The sequence below is a fragment of the Musa acuminata genome, chromosome BXJ3-5, assembly GCF_036884655.1.
Source record: "Musa acuminata AAA Group cultivar baxijiao chromosome BXJ3-5, Cavendish_Baxijiao_AAA, whole genome shotgun sequence".
Lineage (NCBI taxonomy): Eukaryota > Viridiplantae > Streptophyta > Magnoliopsida > Zingiberales > Musaceae > Musa > Musa acuminata.
Genome location: NC_088353.1, coordinates 8,107,564 through 8,122,749, shown reverse-complemented (window position 1 = coordinate 8,122,749; position 15,186 = coordinate 8,107,564). Strand labels below are relative to the sequence as shown.

General features: G+C 39.3%; 1 pseudogene; it reads right to left on the bottom strand.

Moving 5' to 3' along the window:
• Positions 1-3,516: 3,516 nt before the first annotated feature.
• On the bottom strand, positions 3,517-6,162 carry LOC135638560 (9-cis-epoxycarotenoid dioxygenase NCED4, chloroplastic-like; annotated as a pseudogene).
• Between the last annotated feature and the right edge of the window lie 9,024 nt (positions 6,163-15,186).

The window sequence follows — 15,186 nt, the reverse complement described above, 5'->3', positions numbered from 1 at the left end:
TGCCCAGGTCGCTCCAGTTCGCTCCTGACAGGTGACCCACTAGAACCGAAACTTGAGCACGAGTTTGGATCCACATGTTTGGATCCGATGCTTAAGTCACATCTCAGCTCGATCCAACGCCCGAGCCACGCCTCACAGCCAATCAAATGCCCAAGTCACATCTCGGTTCGATCCAATGCCCGAGCCACTTCTCGCAACCAATCTAATGCCTGAGTCACATCTCGGCTCGATCTAATGCCCGAGTCACACCTCGCGGCCAATCTAATGCCCGAGTCACATCTCGGCCCGATCCAATGCTCGAGCCACGCCTCGCGGCCAATCAAATGCCCGAGTCACATCGCGGCCCGATCCATTGCCCGAGCCACGCCTCGCGGCCAATCTAATGCCCGAGTCACATCTCGACCCGATCCAATGCTCGAGCCACGCCTTGCTGCCAATCTAATGCCCTAGTCACATCTTGGCCCGATCCAACGCCCGAGCCATGCCTCGCAGCCAATCAAATGCCCGAGTCACATCTCGGCCCAAGCCATGCCTTACGGCTAATCTAATGCCCGAGTCACATCTCGGCCCAATCCAACGCCCGAGCCATGCCTCACAGCCAATCTAATGCCCGAGTCACATCTCGGCCTGATCCAATGCCCGAGTCGCACCTCGGCCCAATCCAACGCCTGAGCCACGCCCCAATCGCATCTTGACAATCGTAACTCTGGGCCATGCCAAACCCGTTATCCGACCTACGACACGTCGGTTTCGCCTCGATAGGCCCCTACCGTTCGATCAACAGAGTCAATCCTGCTCGAAGCACGGGGCACCGCCCCTCTAAAATACCCCCCGACGAGTCAATCCAGCCTTGCTGCGCAGGCCTCGCCTCACCAGTTTCGACGCTTCGGTTTCACCTCGACAGGCCCCTACCGTTCGATCGGCAGAGTTAATCCTACCCGAAGCACGGGGCACCGCCCATCTAAAACACCCCTTGACGAGTCAATCCAGCCTCGCCGCGCAGGTCTTGCCTCACCGATTTTTATACTTCAGCTTCGCCTCGACAGGCCTCTACCGTTCGACTAGTAGGTTCAATCCTGCTTGTATCATTGGGCACCGCCCCCCTAAATTACCCCCGACAAATCAATTCGTTCCTCCCACAAAAAGCCCAGCGCTCTCATATCCCTCAAACTCAAGCATGCCTCCCGGACCGTCGGCAATCCGTCGGCACGCCTCGGAGGGGGGGGGGGGGGGAGAAAATTATAGGGCGTATTTTGGCCTTATATGAACCACTGATAAACATTGCAAACTGATGCAATACCGTACGCCTCCAGAACCACGGGGTGCATGTCACGTCAAGCTCTAATGGTGCGACTGTGCGGCCTGACCACCCCAAGAGCTGGGGGTGGTGCCATCTGCTATTAGGGCAGTGTCGTCTGACGCCGCTCAGGCACCCCCGAAGACGCCACCTCGTCAGAGAGGTTGTTCCGCCCCCAGAGTCAACGGCCATGCCGGATCATGGCCCGACCAATTCCTGCACGCAAGTATAAATACCCCCGACCTGATCTAGGAAAAAGAGGATAGGGAAGATAAATCAATCGGTCACTCTACTGACTTCCTCGTCAAAGAGGCCTCGTCGGGTGATCCCGACGAGGGCCATTTTTGCAGAAAAATATGGTCGTTTCACGAAGACGAGCTACCAACCACCCTAGAGAAGGAGAGACGTAGTACGACATACATAGCGCCCGGATTAGCACACCAAGGAACGCTGATTTGCACCTCGTCGTGAGGGCCTAGTCGACCTCGGCATCCAGCTCAGCCCATATAAGACTCTTGACATTGACCCATAGACTAGGCCGTGCTGACTCATCAACCATCGCACATTTGTTCACTAACAATATATAATCTGTCTCTTTTAATATTTAACAATGTAGGACTATTCTCTAGTCATTTTTTTCAATCTATTAAATCCTATATTTTGATAATAAAATCAATTGATAAATTTATAGACTAATATATTTTTGAGATAAGTAATGTATGAAATATTTTGATCACAAACTCGAACCATCAACAAGAAAATGGTCGAAGCAAGAGAATCAAACATTGGGTCAAAAAAATATCATATTAGAAATTGAACATCAAGTTGGAGAATTGGTCGACATGCTAAAGATTGGACTTTGTGCTGAGTTCAGGCATCATGCTAGAAGGATTGGGTATTACACCAAAAGATCATATATTGTGAGAAAGTTGATATGTCGATAGATCGGGCGATAAATCAAAAGAAAGAATGATGTGTTGGAGGTTTGGATGAAATATTGGATGATCAAATGATACGATGAAATGCTAGACAACATGCTGAAAGCTTTATAATTATGTCAAATATATGGTTGAATTTGTAAAATTTTGATTGAGGTCTTTTTAGGTCAAATTAATTTGGTATACCATGCCAACTTATTAAGAAACCCATTGGGTTTAAAACAAAGCCAAATTTGGCTTGTCAGAAGGCCAAATCAGTGACCTAAAATAGGCTTGAGCGGTGGTACTGTCAGGTCGTGGTAGCCTAAGTTAGCCGAAAAGAATTGTTTATACTTTTTTTTTATAATAGTACCATCCATTCTAGCGGTAGTACTGCCCAGAGCAACGATAGTATCACCTAGGCCGACGATGGTACTATTAGAGCCTTGATTCTTAGCCTCATTACAGTGGTAGTACCACTCGACGCCGGTGATAATACCGTCAATATCTCAAAATTTTAGGGATTTGAATTTTTGGCTTTATTCTGAAAGCCGTTTAGGGTCTATAAATACCTCATTCATACTTGCTCGATGAAAAACTAATTCATGAACACAAAGGTGTTATAAACTCTCTCTTTAAATATTGTTTGAGTCTCTTCCTCCTTCTTGAGTTTAAATGTGATTCTAAGTTATAGGATATGAGGTCTCTTATAAAAGAGTGAGTGTGGAGATTTTCTCCTATGCTTGTTAAATGGAGAAGAGTTGTAACAGAGGTAGTTGACCTTCATTTATTGAAAGAAAGATCGATAGTGAAAATCGATTGCCTCAAGGGAAGAGGAATCGAGAGTGGATATAGGTTAAGACGATCAAACCATTATAAATCGATTTGTATTTCTTCACTTGCCTAATTTTTACAAGTACGATCAAACTGAAATTTTAATTTTTATATGTTACCTAATTTTTATAAACTGAGCCTAATTAGGCAATCAATTGCAATCGATTTGATCGTCCTGACCTATGCAATCGGTTTGATCATTTGATCGTCTTGACCTATGCATTTCTTCACATTTGCCTAAACGATCGTCCTGATCATTTGATCGTCCTGACCAAACCGGCAATAGGTCAGTTAGCCTGATTAGGCCACTAAAATTAGGCAATCGGTTTGATCGTGACCTATGCATTTCTTCACATTGGCCTAATTTCTTCAGGGACAATTAGACTAAAATTTTAATTTTTGTATAAAAATTAAAATGTGATTAAAATTTAACAATATAAAGTATATATATAATTCTATGCACGAGACTGAACTTAAAAAAGGCTACGTAAAATTTATATTAAACATAGTCAATATTCCGTTGACACAAGAACTATATACATGAAGCTCCTAAATCTCACCATCCAAGTACAGGGCCATGTATGACACCCATAACAAGCTACGGGCAGCTGATTACCACAACCATATCGACATCTCGAGACGGTTCGGTTTTCGTGGACCGTCTTGTTGATTGAGCCGGCGAACCCGACCCTACTTTTGCCCGCGCAGCTCATCTGCCCTCACAAACGTGCCATGGAACCCATACGGCACCCTCGACGGCATCCTCACCGTCGCCTCCAGCTCCATTGTCGACCCGTTCACGATCACCAGCTCCGACTCGCCCCTCCGCTCGTCGCGGACGAACCCCACCACGTGGCCGTCGTCCTCCTCGGACCCGCGCCGGGCGGGGATGAACGTCGGCTCTCCCCCGAACCGGCCATGTCCGTACTCGAACCGCCTCACTTCTCCCGTCTCCAGGTCCACCTTCGCCACCCCGCTGCACCTGGACCATGGCTCCGCCATCGCAAGGTACGCGAACCGGGTCCTCCTCCCGAGTCGGTCACGGTTCACTTGACCCGCCTCCAGGTTCATTCCGTTCGCGATCTCCCTCCTGCTCGATTGTCCTGTCCCCAGGTCCAGCCGGATCTCCGATAGCACGCTGCGCGTCGGCCGCGAGTCGTCCTCGTCCGAGAATATCGCGTCCGGCGGCGACATGCACGACCCGATGATCACCACAGTTCGTCCATCGCCGCCGCAAGAAGGTTCCTCCCACGCGTTCCACAGATGGAAGCAGAAACAGCCGGGCACGTCGATCCATTGGATCCTTGACACGTCAGTGTCGTACCTGGGGAGCACACCGAACCTCGGTGTCTTCCGCCCGTCGCACTGGACTGGCGAGCGGCCATGCAGCATCTGCTTTAGATCGAACACGACTTGTTGGTCGGGAATTATGGCGTAATTCTCAGTGATCGCAAAGTCATGGATCATCGTTGGTTGCTTGAGGTTGATGGCCACGTCGGCAGACTTCTTACCGGATTTGGAGTCGACGTGAAAGTACTTCAAGTAAGGTTTGCGGGCGACGTCGTAGCTCAGTGCAAACAGTTCCCCTGTTAAGGGGTCGATCTTTGGGTGTGCGATCATCGTTGAGTTGAGCTGGCCGGAGAAGTCGAACCGTCCGGCTGTCTCGAGGTCGCCATCCGGGGTGAGACGTACGTGGTACGGGAGGTCGTTCTCTGACATGGCCAAAAGGCGGCCGCCGAAGTACGTGAGCCCAGCATTAGCCACGCCGCTTCCCTTTGTGAGATCGACAATTCCGGCAGCAGCTCGGAGGACGAAGAAAGCGAGCCGAGCAATCCCCGTGTGCCCGTGGAGCTCCCCAATGGCCTTGGGGAAGACAGCCCGGCCGATGGCTGCCTCCTGTAACAGGCGGCTCGTGCGGGTGAACCGGCAGGCGTAAGATGCCTCCGTCGGACCCGAGAGCGTGACCGCGTGAATCATGCCGTCTCCATCAAAGAGGTGATGCCCACCGGTCGGCGTGAACATCGGGTTAGCACCGTTTCGTAGATACACGCCATGAAGATCCGGCCAACCACTTCGATGCAATACTCGGGCAGCGACTCGGGAACTGGTGCGAAGTTCCCGGAGATCTGCACCGCGGGGTCTGCGGACCGAGGGAGAGGCCGTCTCTTTTCCAGCTTGACAATGATGCCGCTTTCTATGGCGTCGATGGTACGAGCGACAACTATCTGCACCGGGTTAAGAGGAGCGACAGTAGAAATGGGAGTCGGGTGCTCCGCAGGAGCTTTCGGCGGTCGTGGAGTAGGGGGAGGAGGAGGAGGCGTGTGTGGAGCGTCGTTCTTCCTGCTCAACTCTTTAGGAACAGCAACGGAAGGAGAGAGGAAGTTCCTGCACCCAGTGGTTGAGCGACGGAACTTGCGAGGATGGGTGGCAGAGACATGGTTGGAGAGTCGGATACAGGACTGAGTCATGGCGGAGAGCGACAGCTTGAAGTGTTATTTGCTTCGGCGACCAGGACTACCAGCAGTCGCAAGACTATATAGTGGCAGTAGGAGAGAGAGAGAGAGAGAGAGAGAGAGAGAGAGTCCAGCTCGCAGAAACGCCACCGGACAACGTAAGAACGGAGGGGGTAGGAGGGACGAACTCTTTACGGTGACGGTGGGGTCACAGGAGACCACGGGGAACCACATGGGACTCCCGGCCTCCACAAGGGTTCCCCGTGGGCTTCCGCCACGCCATTGGATGGCTCACCTGGAGACGACGTCGCGAAGGTGGGGTGGGGAGTTTGCACGCCCAGTTGTCGCCGCCTGGTGGTGGCGGAGTTCCAAAGGGACAAGTCACGACGCAGACAGATGTCATCGTCCCCCGGAGCCTGTGGGCTGCCTGCTGCTTGCAAGGGGGCTTGCGTCGGTGGGGCCATGGGAGGTGATTCTTAGGCCCCCGGCGCGGCAGCTCATGCTTGGTATCATCCGGGACGAAGGATACACGTCGCCGTCGCATGACTTCGATGACGACTCCTTAACAAACTCATCGCGGAGGTGGTTGTTGGCCTCTCCATGAAGACAATACATGGTGGGCGCTGCCGATGGCCCGTGGCTTCTTCATGCGTAGCATGTGAAGAGGGTAAATAGACCAATTTGCTAACGAAGCATCACCTCCTAGAGCTATCACAATTCACATGGAGTCCAATTTCATTGGCTCTGTTCACCGATCATGAGACGATGGGAGTCAGTTGCGGTTGGCGGAAGCGATAAGGAAGCCACGTCAGCCACAAATGAACATCAAGTTTATAAGTTGCTGTAGCAGAGCTAACAATAATTGACAAGAAAGAGAAAACTTTCAAAATATAAAATTGATGCATAATGCTTACACATATGATCTATTTATACATACATAAAGTTCATGTATGTATGTAAGCAGAAAATTAAGGACATTCATGGGAAACAAAAAGATGTTTTAGAAAATGAAAAGTATTCTTGGAATGCAGTAGGAATAAATATTTACATTAATACTCTGTTTTAAGTTTCCAAAGTGCCGTAGTCTCCAATACTCCCCCCTAATGCACTTAGCTCTTTGAGATAGTAAAATCTTTCGTTTGGCAAAGCTTTCGTGAAGAGATCTACGAGTTGGTCTCGAGTGTTGCAGTGTTGTAATTGAACTTCACCATCCTTCACTGCTTCTATGATAAAATAATACTTAGATTGTTATATACTTTGGATTTCTTCCCATTGCAATTGCAGATTTATTGTTACAAAACGATCAGTGTTTCCTTCTTGCTTTTCTCCAATATCTTCAAAAATTCTTCTCAATCATATTATTTGAGAAGTAGCTTTGTCAACTGTAATATACTTGAAGATTGAGCTACAGTATTTTGCTAGAAATCCAAGATCAAATTCCAGATCTGAGAGAAAAAACATAACTTGATGTGCTTTTCACATCATCAATGCTTGTTGCCCAATCACTTGATAGAATAACCAACCAATCTTGAATTTCTTGCTGCCTTTTCATACCATGGTCAAGTGTTTCTTAAATAAATCTCAGCACTTTTTGAGCTGCACCAAAATCTTGACAGTAAACTTCCAGTAAAAACAATGTCAGCAATTAAATACAAAAGACTTCCAATTAAGCTCTATAAACTGAAGCATCAACTTTTTTTTGCACCATCATCCTTCTTCAACTTTTCATTGGCTATCAAAGGAGTATCAGCAGCCTTGCAATTTGTCATATTAAATTTTGCAACATATTTTTTTGAACAAGTTTCAACATTATACAATATATACCCTTTAGTATTCACGCTATAGCCGACAAAAATACATCTTTCACTCTTTTTATCAAATTTGACCTTCTTCAGCAGGATTATGAGCATAACAATTGCTACTAAAAATTTTGAGATGACTTACAAAGGCTTTAGTTAGACATCTATTAATGTTACAATTCATGTCCATCTTAATTCCACTCTAAACTTCAATACTATTCTTGATGATAAATAAGTTATTCCAGTTTGGTAATTGGAACGAGTATAATTTAAATCTCTTAAATCTGATTCATTAATTTTAGAAGATATTTATATATAAAAAGAAGATTATGTTAGGATCATAATGATACTAAGAGGGAGGTGAATTAGTGCTATAGCAAATTTTTTCGTATTTTAAAAGTTCGATCGACAAATGAGTATAAAAAATATGAGTAAGGATTGCTAGCAAATAAATCAATATGCAATAGCAAATCAAGGCAAGAGAAAAAATACAAATTGATTTATAGGGATTCAAACGTCTTAACCTATGTTTACTCTTGATTCTTTTTCCTTCAAGGCCACCGACTTTCACTATCGATATTCTTTCCAACAGGTGAATATCGACTACCTTGGTTATAACTCTTCTCCTATTAATAGGCTTAGGAGAGAACCTTTATACTTACTCTTTTACAAGAGACCTCAGAATCACCTTTAAACTCAGAATCACCTTTAAACTCAAGGAGGAAGAGACTTAAACAATGCTCAATGAGAGAGTTTATAATTCTTTTATGCTTATAAATTAGTGCTCCATCAAGCAAGCATGAGTGTGATATATATAGACCCCAAAAGGTTTCAAGAATGGAGTCAAAAATTTAAATTCCAAAAATGTTGGGTACTAACAGTACTACCGCTAACACTGATTGGTACTATTACTATCATGGGACTAAGAATCTAAGCTCTAGTGGTACCATTACTAGCCTAGGTGGTACTATTATTGCCTTGGGCGATACTACCGCTAGCATAGGTGATACTATCACCGAAATCACCAAAAAAGTACAAACAATACTTTTCGATTGACTTAGGCGGTACTACTACCTAGGCCTGGCAGTACCATAGCCCAGGCCTACTTTAGGTTATCGATGTGGTCTTCTAACAAGCCTAATTCAGCATTAATTCAAGCCTAATGGGTTTCTTGATAAGTTAGCATGGTTTTTACCTAATACCAACTCAATTTGACCCAAAAAGACTTCGATCAAGACTTTACAAATTTAACTATATATCCGACATAATTATAAAGCTTTCAGGATATTGTCTAGCATTTAGGCATGTCATCTGATCATTTGGCATTTCGTCCAAACCTTTAACACATTGTCATTTCCTTTGGCATATCACTCGATCTATCGGCATGTTGACTTTTGGTGAAATATCTGATCTTTTCGACATGATGTTCGAACTCACAATACAAAGTTTAATCTTCGGCACATCGACCAATCCTTCGACCCGATGTCCAATTTCTAACATGATATTTTTCCAACCCAACGTTTGATTCTCCTACTTTCACAATTCGCCCATTGATGGTTTGAGTCCATGATCGAAATATTTACTACGTCACTTATCTCAAAAGTATATTAGTCTATATATCATTTTAAAAGGTTATAATAAACTTGAATTCAAATTATCATGTATCATTTTAAATACATATATTAAATTTAAGTTAAAAGATATTTGATCTTATTGATATTATGATTCAATCGTTCAAAGCCTAAAAATCAATGTTGAATCAAGTTTCAAAAATTATAATCATTTCAAGTTTCAAATTTTAACAATTATCAAAGTGTAATATCAATCAAAATATACCTATAAGTTAACCATTTGCATAATAAAAAAATAATAAGATATCATAATTCTTCCTATTCATGCATGAGTCACAAGTTCTCCCCATTAGTTGATAACAAAAATATGCTTCTCCCCCTTTGGTAATAAAAAATATAAGTTACTATTTCTCTTTTTTTATCATCAGCAAAAAAAAAAGAGTGATATCATGGTATGATGTGATATCATAGTATGATGGTACTACTTCACTCCCTTTGTATTAATGTTTCAATTGTATAAAAATAAAAATTACTTTAGTATCATAATATAAAGAATCTTAATATCAAAGATCAGTTCACCAACATCAAGAGGTCAATTGATGATGGACTCTTAACAAGACTCCCCTTATGTATATGTCATTTATAAATGTGATAAACTTGAATTTAAAATAAAACCTTTTCAATGGTACTCTTGAATTTAAGATGAGACAAATTCAATCTTGATATTATCATTGCAAGCTCAAATATTCGATCAAGTTTTAAAAACCTAATTAACAAAAGTTATGCATAAGTCACTAGTAATAAAAAGTTATAAAAGCATCATAAGTCTCATTGTTCAACACAAGCTAGGCATGAATCACTATTTTTCTCGTTTTGTCATCAATACAAATATGAATTACTTATTCTTCTTTTTCATCAATAAAATGGAGTATACAAATCATGGATACAAAAGAGTCATACAAAATAAATCTCAAATCATGAATACTGAAAGATCAAGATTTGTTTGGATAAATCTCCTCTTTAGTAAATAGCAAAGGGAAATAATCATAGGAGATCAAATAGTAAAATATCTTGATTCATACAAAATAAATCTTAAGTAATAAACATCGAGAAATTAAGTGAAAGATCATGATTCATTTGGATAAATCTCTTTCTTAATCATTAGCGAAAAGAAAGAAGCATAGGAGATCAAATAATAAAAAGTCTTGATTCATACAAAATAAAGCTCAAGTTATAAACACTGAAAAATAAAGTAAAAGATCATGATTTGATTGGATAAATCTTCTCATTAGTAAATAATAAAAAGAAATAATCATAGGAAATCAAATAATAAAATATCTTGAATCATATAAAATAAATCTCTAGTCATGAATACCGAGAAGTCAAGTGAAAGATCATGATTCATTTGAATAAATATCTCCAATAAAAAAAAAAAGAATCATAGGAGATCAAATAGTAAAAGGTCTTAATTCATACAAAAAAACTCAAGTCGTGAATACCGAAATCATGATTTATTTCGATAAATATCCATCTTAGTCATTAGCAAAATGAAAGATTTATAGGAGATCAAATAGTAAAAAGTCTTGATTCATACAAAATAAATTTCAAGTCAATAATATCAAAAGATTATAATTCATTTAAATAAATTTCCTTCTTAGTCAATAGTAAAAAGAAAGAATCATAGGAGATCTAATAGTAAAATGTCTTGATTCATACATTGTGGAGACTCATGAGTCATCTTTAAAGACATCATCAATATATTTATGCATAATTTGAGATAAATAAAAAATAAAATTTGTATAAATATTTTTTAACAAAGAACGAGTTTTAACATTTTTTTATGTATACCCAATAACTAGCTTCCTAGGATATGCATCTATATACTTACATTCCTTAAGTAAGATTTTTTTGAAATAGATATATCTAAGTTGCTTTAGGGAAAAGATTCCTCATTTAAATTTAATTTATCAAATCCAAAATTATTTTTTTAGTTTATGAGATTCAACAAAATAACATAAATAGATTCATCAGTGATTAAGGGTCTCTTATTGAAAACTTGATAAGCTTTAGAGATAAAGGAATATCCAAGAAAAATGTATTTCTCTTACAAGTTCTTTAATATATGAAATTCATTTTATACTAATATACCCTAGTCTTCTATATCAAAGCCATGTATTATCATTGAAAACCGAAAAGTAAGTTTCATCATGAAAATCATCAAGATTAATAGTATAAACATTATTGTTGAATCTCGGATTTTGATGATGAAACCAATTGATAAGTGTTTATGATTTGATCTATGTTTTTGAGTGATGTAGAATGCTTCGATTAGGGAGAAACAATTAAAGCAGGAAGAATCATATTAGGCCGGAGGAAAACATGTCAAAAGATTGGACATCGGGTCAGAGGATCGGTCGACGTATCGATAGAAGGCTTCGGGCCATGGATTCGTGCATCGGGCCAAGAAGAGCGAATATTATGCCAAGGATATCGGAGTTGCGGAGGTCAACCGGTCGATTAGGCAATAGGTCGTAAGAGAGGATGATGCGCTGAAGAATCGAATGAAGCATCGATGGACCAATGATATGCCGGACAATATGATTCATGCTTAGTAATAATTGTATAGATCGAAGTATATTTTTATGTGTGCAGGATTAACTATGAAAGCAAGGCATAAAGCAAAACGAAGTTTCGGAGTCAAGAACGCGATTTCATTGGAAGTTCGAGAGTTCGTCGAAAGTTCGGACGTTCATCGGAAGTTTTACCGGAACCAACCGAGAAGTCTAGAATCTTACTAAAGAAGCTTGTCAGAACTCACTAAGAAGATCATCGTGAAGTCCAGGAGCTTGCCAAGAGTCTGTTGGAACATTGCTAAGAGATCGTCGGAAGTTCACCATAAGCTCGCCGGAAGAAACCAGACTTATTTATCTTATTATATGCTTTAAATTTCATAGTTAGCACATAATTAGAGTTGGGATTGGGAGGTAATTCCATCAACTCTATTAGGGGCCAACTGGGCCCGAAGTTAGGCTGGTTTGAGCCAAATTCAAGGCCCAACCAAGATGTTGAAAGCCCAATTGGTGGTGGTACTGCTTGAGAAACAGCATCTCAGGATTTTTGGGCAGTGGTACTGCCCAGGCTGGGTAGAGGTATCGCCGACAGTGAATGCTGCCAGCGGTGGTATCGCCCAGCAAATCAAGCAGTGGTAGTACCGCCCATAATGATGGTGGTACCGCCAGTACCTAGGAAACCTAGGATGAGACCTTTTTAGGCTCCAAGTTTGAATCAACTTGAAGCCTATAAATACCCCTCTCATCCTTGGTTAACTAACACAAGTATTGAGAGTAAAAAGGAACGAAACGCTATTGTAATCTTATGTGAACTCCTCTCAAAGTTCTAAGTGTTAGAATAGTTTGAGAGAGGAGTAAGTGGGGGTGTAAGGGTTATCTCTTAAACCCGGTAAAAGGAGAAAGAGCTATAAAAGATGGTTGGTCTTCACCTATTGAAAGAAGACTGATAGTGGATGTAGGTGGCCTCGACGAAAGAGAAATCGATAGAGTGGATATAGGTCACAATGACTGAACTAATATAAAAATCTAGTTTGTCTTTTCTTTTGGACAATTTATCTTACTGCAAACCTCCTTACTTGCTTATTGCTTTCAATATGTTTATGAACACGCTTTCAAGTTAAGCATATTTTCAAAATCGATTTTAATATGCAAAATGAATAATTTTAGAAACTATAATTTTTATCGCTACACTAATTTACCCCCCCTTTTAGTGCCGACACATTCCTAGCAGTTGGTATTAGAGCATCATAATTTCTTATTTAGTTTAACACCCAAGAGAAATTACTCTTTTCGGCTTTCAAAAGGGTCACTCTCTCATTCGTCCTCCCTTGTTCAATGGGATGGACTATACATATTGGAAAACTCGAATGAGAGTTTTCTTACTTTAATTGGATTTGAACTTATGGAATATTATCGAAAGCGACTTTTAAAGGTCTTCTCTTTTAATAAACCACTAGAATGATTTGGAGAAGAAGACTTTCTTTAAATGCTAGAGCTATGAACGCTCTATTTTGTGCCTTAGATAAAAATGAATTCAATCAAATTTCTGTGTGCGAAATGGCTTTCGATATATGGCACACTCTTGAAATCACATATGAAGGCACTAGTAGAGTAAAAGACTCTAAGATAAACTTTTTGATGCATGATTTTGAATGTTTTTGAATAAAGCCAAGTGAAACTATTGAAGACATGTACACCCGTTTTACGGATGTCGTTAATGGTTTAAAAGCTCTTGGCAAATATTTTTCGAATATTGAACTTGTGAATAAAGTTGTACGTTTATTTTCTAAAACTTGGGATTCAAGAGTAACGACTATTCAAGAATCAAAAAACTTGAACCATTTTCCAATTAAAAAACTTATAGGGTCTTTGATGACCTATGAAATGACGTGCAATGTACGTGAAGAACTTGAGAACTATCTTCCAAAGAACAGGAAGGATTTCAAACTTAGAACAATTGAAGACTACTCGAGCATAAACTCAAGTGATGGTGAACTTGAACTCCTCATGAAATTTTTAAAACAAGAATTGAAAATTAAAAATGAACTTAAAAAAAAGAAGAAGGCAACTTTAGATGAATCGAGCTCATCCGAAGACGAGGAGAAAATCAACAAAGGCGAGATGACAAACCATGCCTTAACGACATTCTATAATGAGGTAATCAACATCCCCTTAGTTTACTTTGAAATTACATAATGTTCTTCATGAGTTGTTTTTAATTTAGTTTAAAAAAATTATATAAATTTCTTTTTGAAAATTACATGTTTAGTGATGTAATAAAAATGCAAAAATTGAGATCATGCTAGTAATTTTGAAAATGATAATGACAATTACTTGTTTTATGTTAAAGGAATAAAATGTTATATTTAAATCTAATGATAATCTTATATATGTTTTTCAAGAAAAAATAATGTGTATCTTGATAATTTTCGATTTTGATTGAAACCATGCTTGATGACTTAATGAAAATGTTAAGAGGTTTGATATCATGCTTACTGTGAAATTATGCATGATGATTTTTATGATTCATGGCCTATTGATCTTTGTCGCAATGAAAATTATTTTTTCAATTATAAACAAGATGAATGGTTTTTATGACAAAACTTATTTTTTAATCCTAAACATTGATGCATATTTTTATTTGGCATAAATGAAAAAGACATACTTATATGAAATCAATCTTATGAATTGAAACACCAAAAAAGAAGAAAGCTTTCTCCTTGAAAATTTTTTCTCTCTACTTCATCGATTTTCAAAAAAAAGAGATTGATAAATCTATTTATATTATTTTGAATCTCTTGAACTTTGAAAATGATCTTGATTTGACGATTTGAATTTAAATGAGCTTTATCTTGATTTTTTAAATTTTATAACTTGAGATTTCTTATGCACGAATCAAGATATTATATCATTTGATCTCCTATGTTTCTTTTATCCACTTAAAAAAGAAGAGATTTGTTGAAATAAATCATATCTTATGGCATTCATGAAAAATTGAGACATTATGCATAAATCAAGTTCTCATGAGAATCTATTTACGTTGCTTTCATTGAATTTTCTTGAAAATATTTTGATGATTTTGATGATTTAATTTGAATAAGTTTTATCAAAATCATGATCTTGATTTCTTGGAATTACATGAAATTTTTTAAATTAAGATCTCTTCTTTATACTCCTATGATTTTTCTTGGTATTTTACTAAAGAGGAGATTTTCTATGTGAATCATAAGATTTCTTATGCATGAATTGAAATCATTTTCTCCTACATTTCCTTTTGCGATCTATTAAAGAGAATATCTTTTTCGAAATTCATTACTTAAAATTTTATTTGAATATCTTTTATTATTTTATCTCCTAAGATTTCTCTTTGAATATTTAAGAGGAGATTTGTCAAAATGAATCATGTCTTTTGGTATTCACATGATCTAATCTTTCATGATATGATTTTTTGGCTTTATATAATTCCTTGTATTCTTGAAGTATATCTCATCACCTAATTCTTTTTGATATTCTTCATGTGATGATATGAATGCATGAAATACTCATAATATCGTTTTGATGCTCTAAAATGATATAAATTTGCTAGCTTATGAGTATTATATATGATATTATGATTGATTTATTTTTAGTATCATGCATAGAGTAAGGATGATATGTAATATTTTAAAATTGTGCATTGAAACTGTAATGATGCACAAATATATTGAAATAAGGTTGATACTTTACCTTTGTCATGATGTGAAGA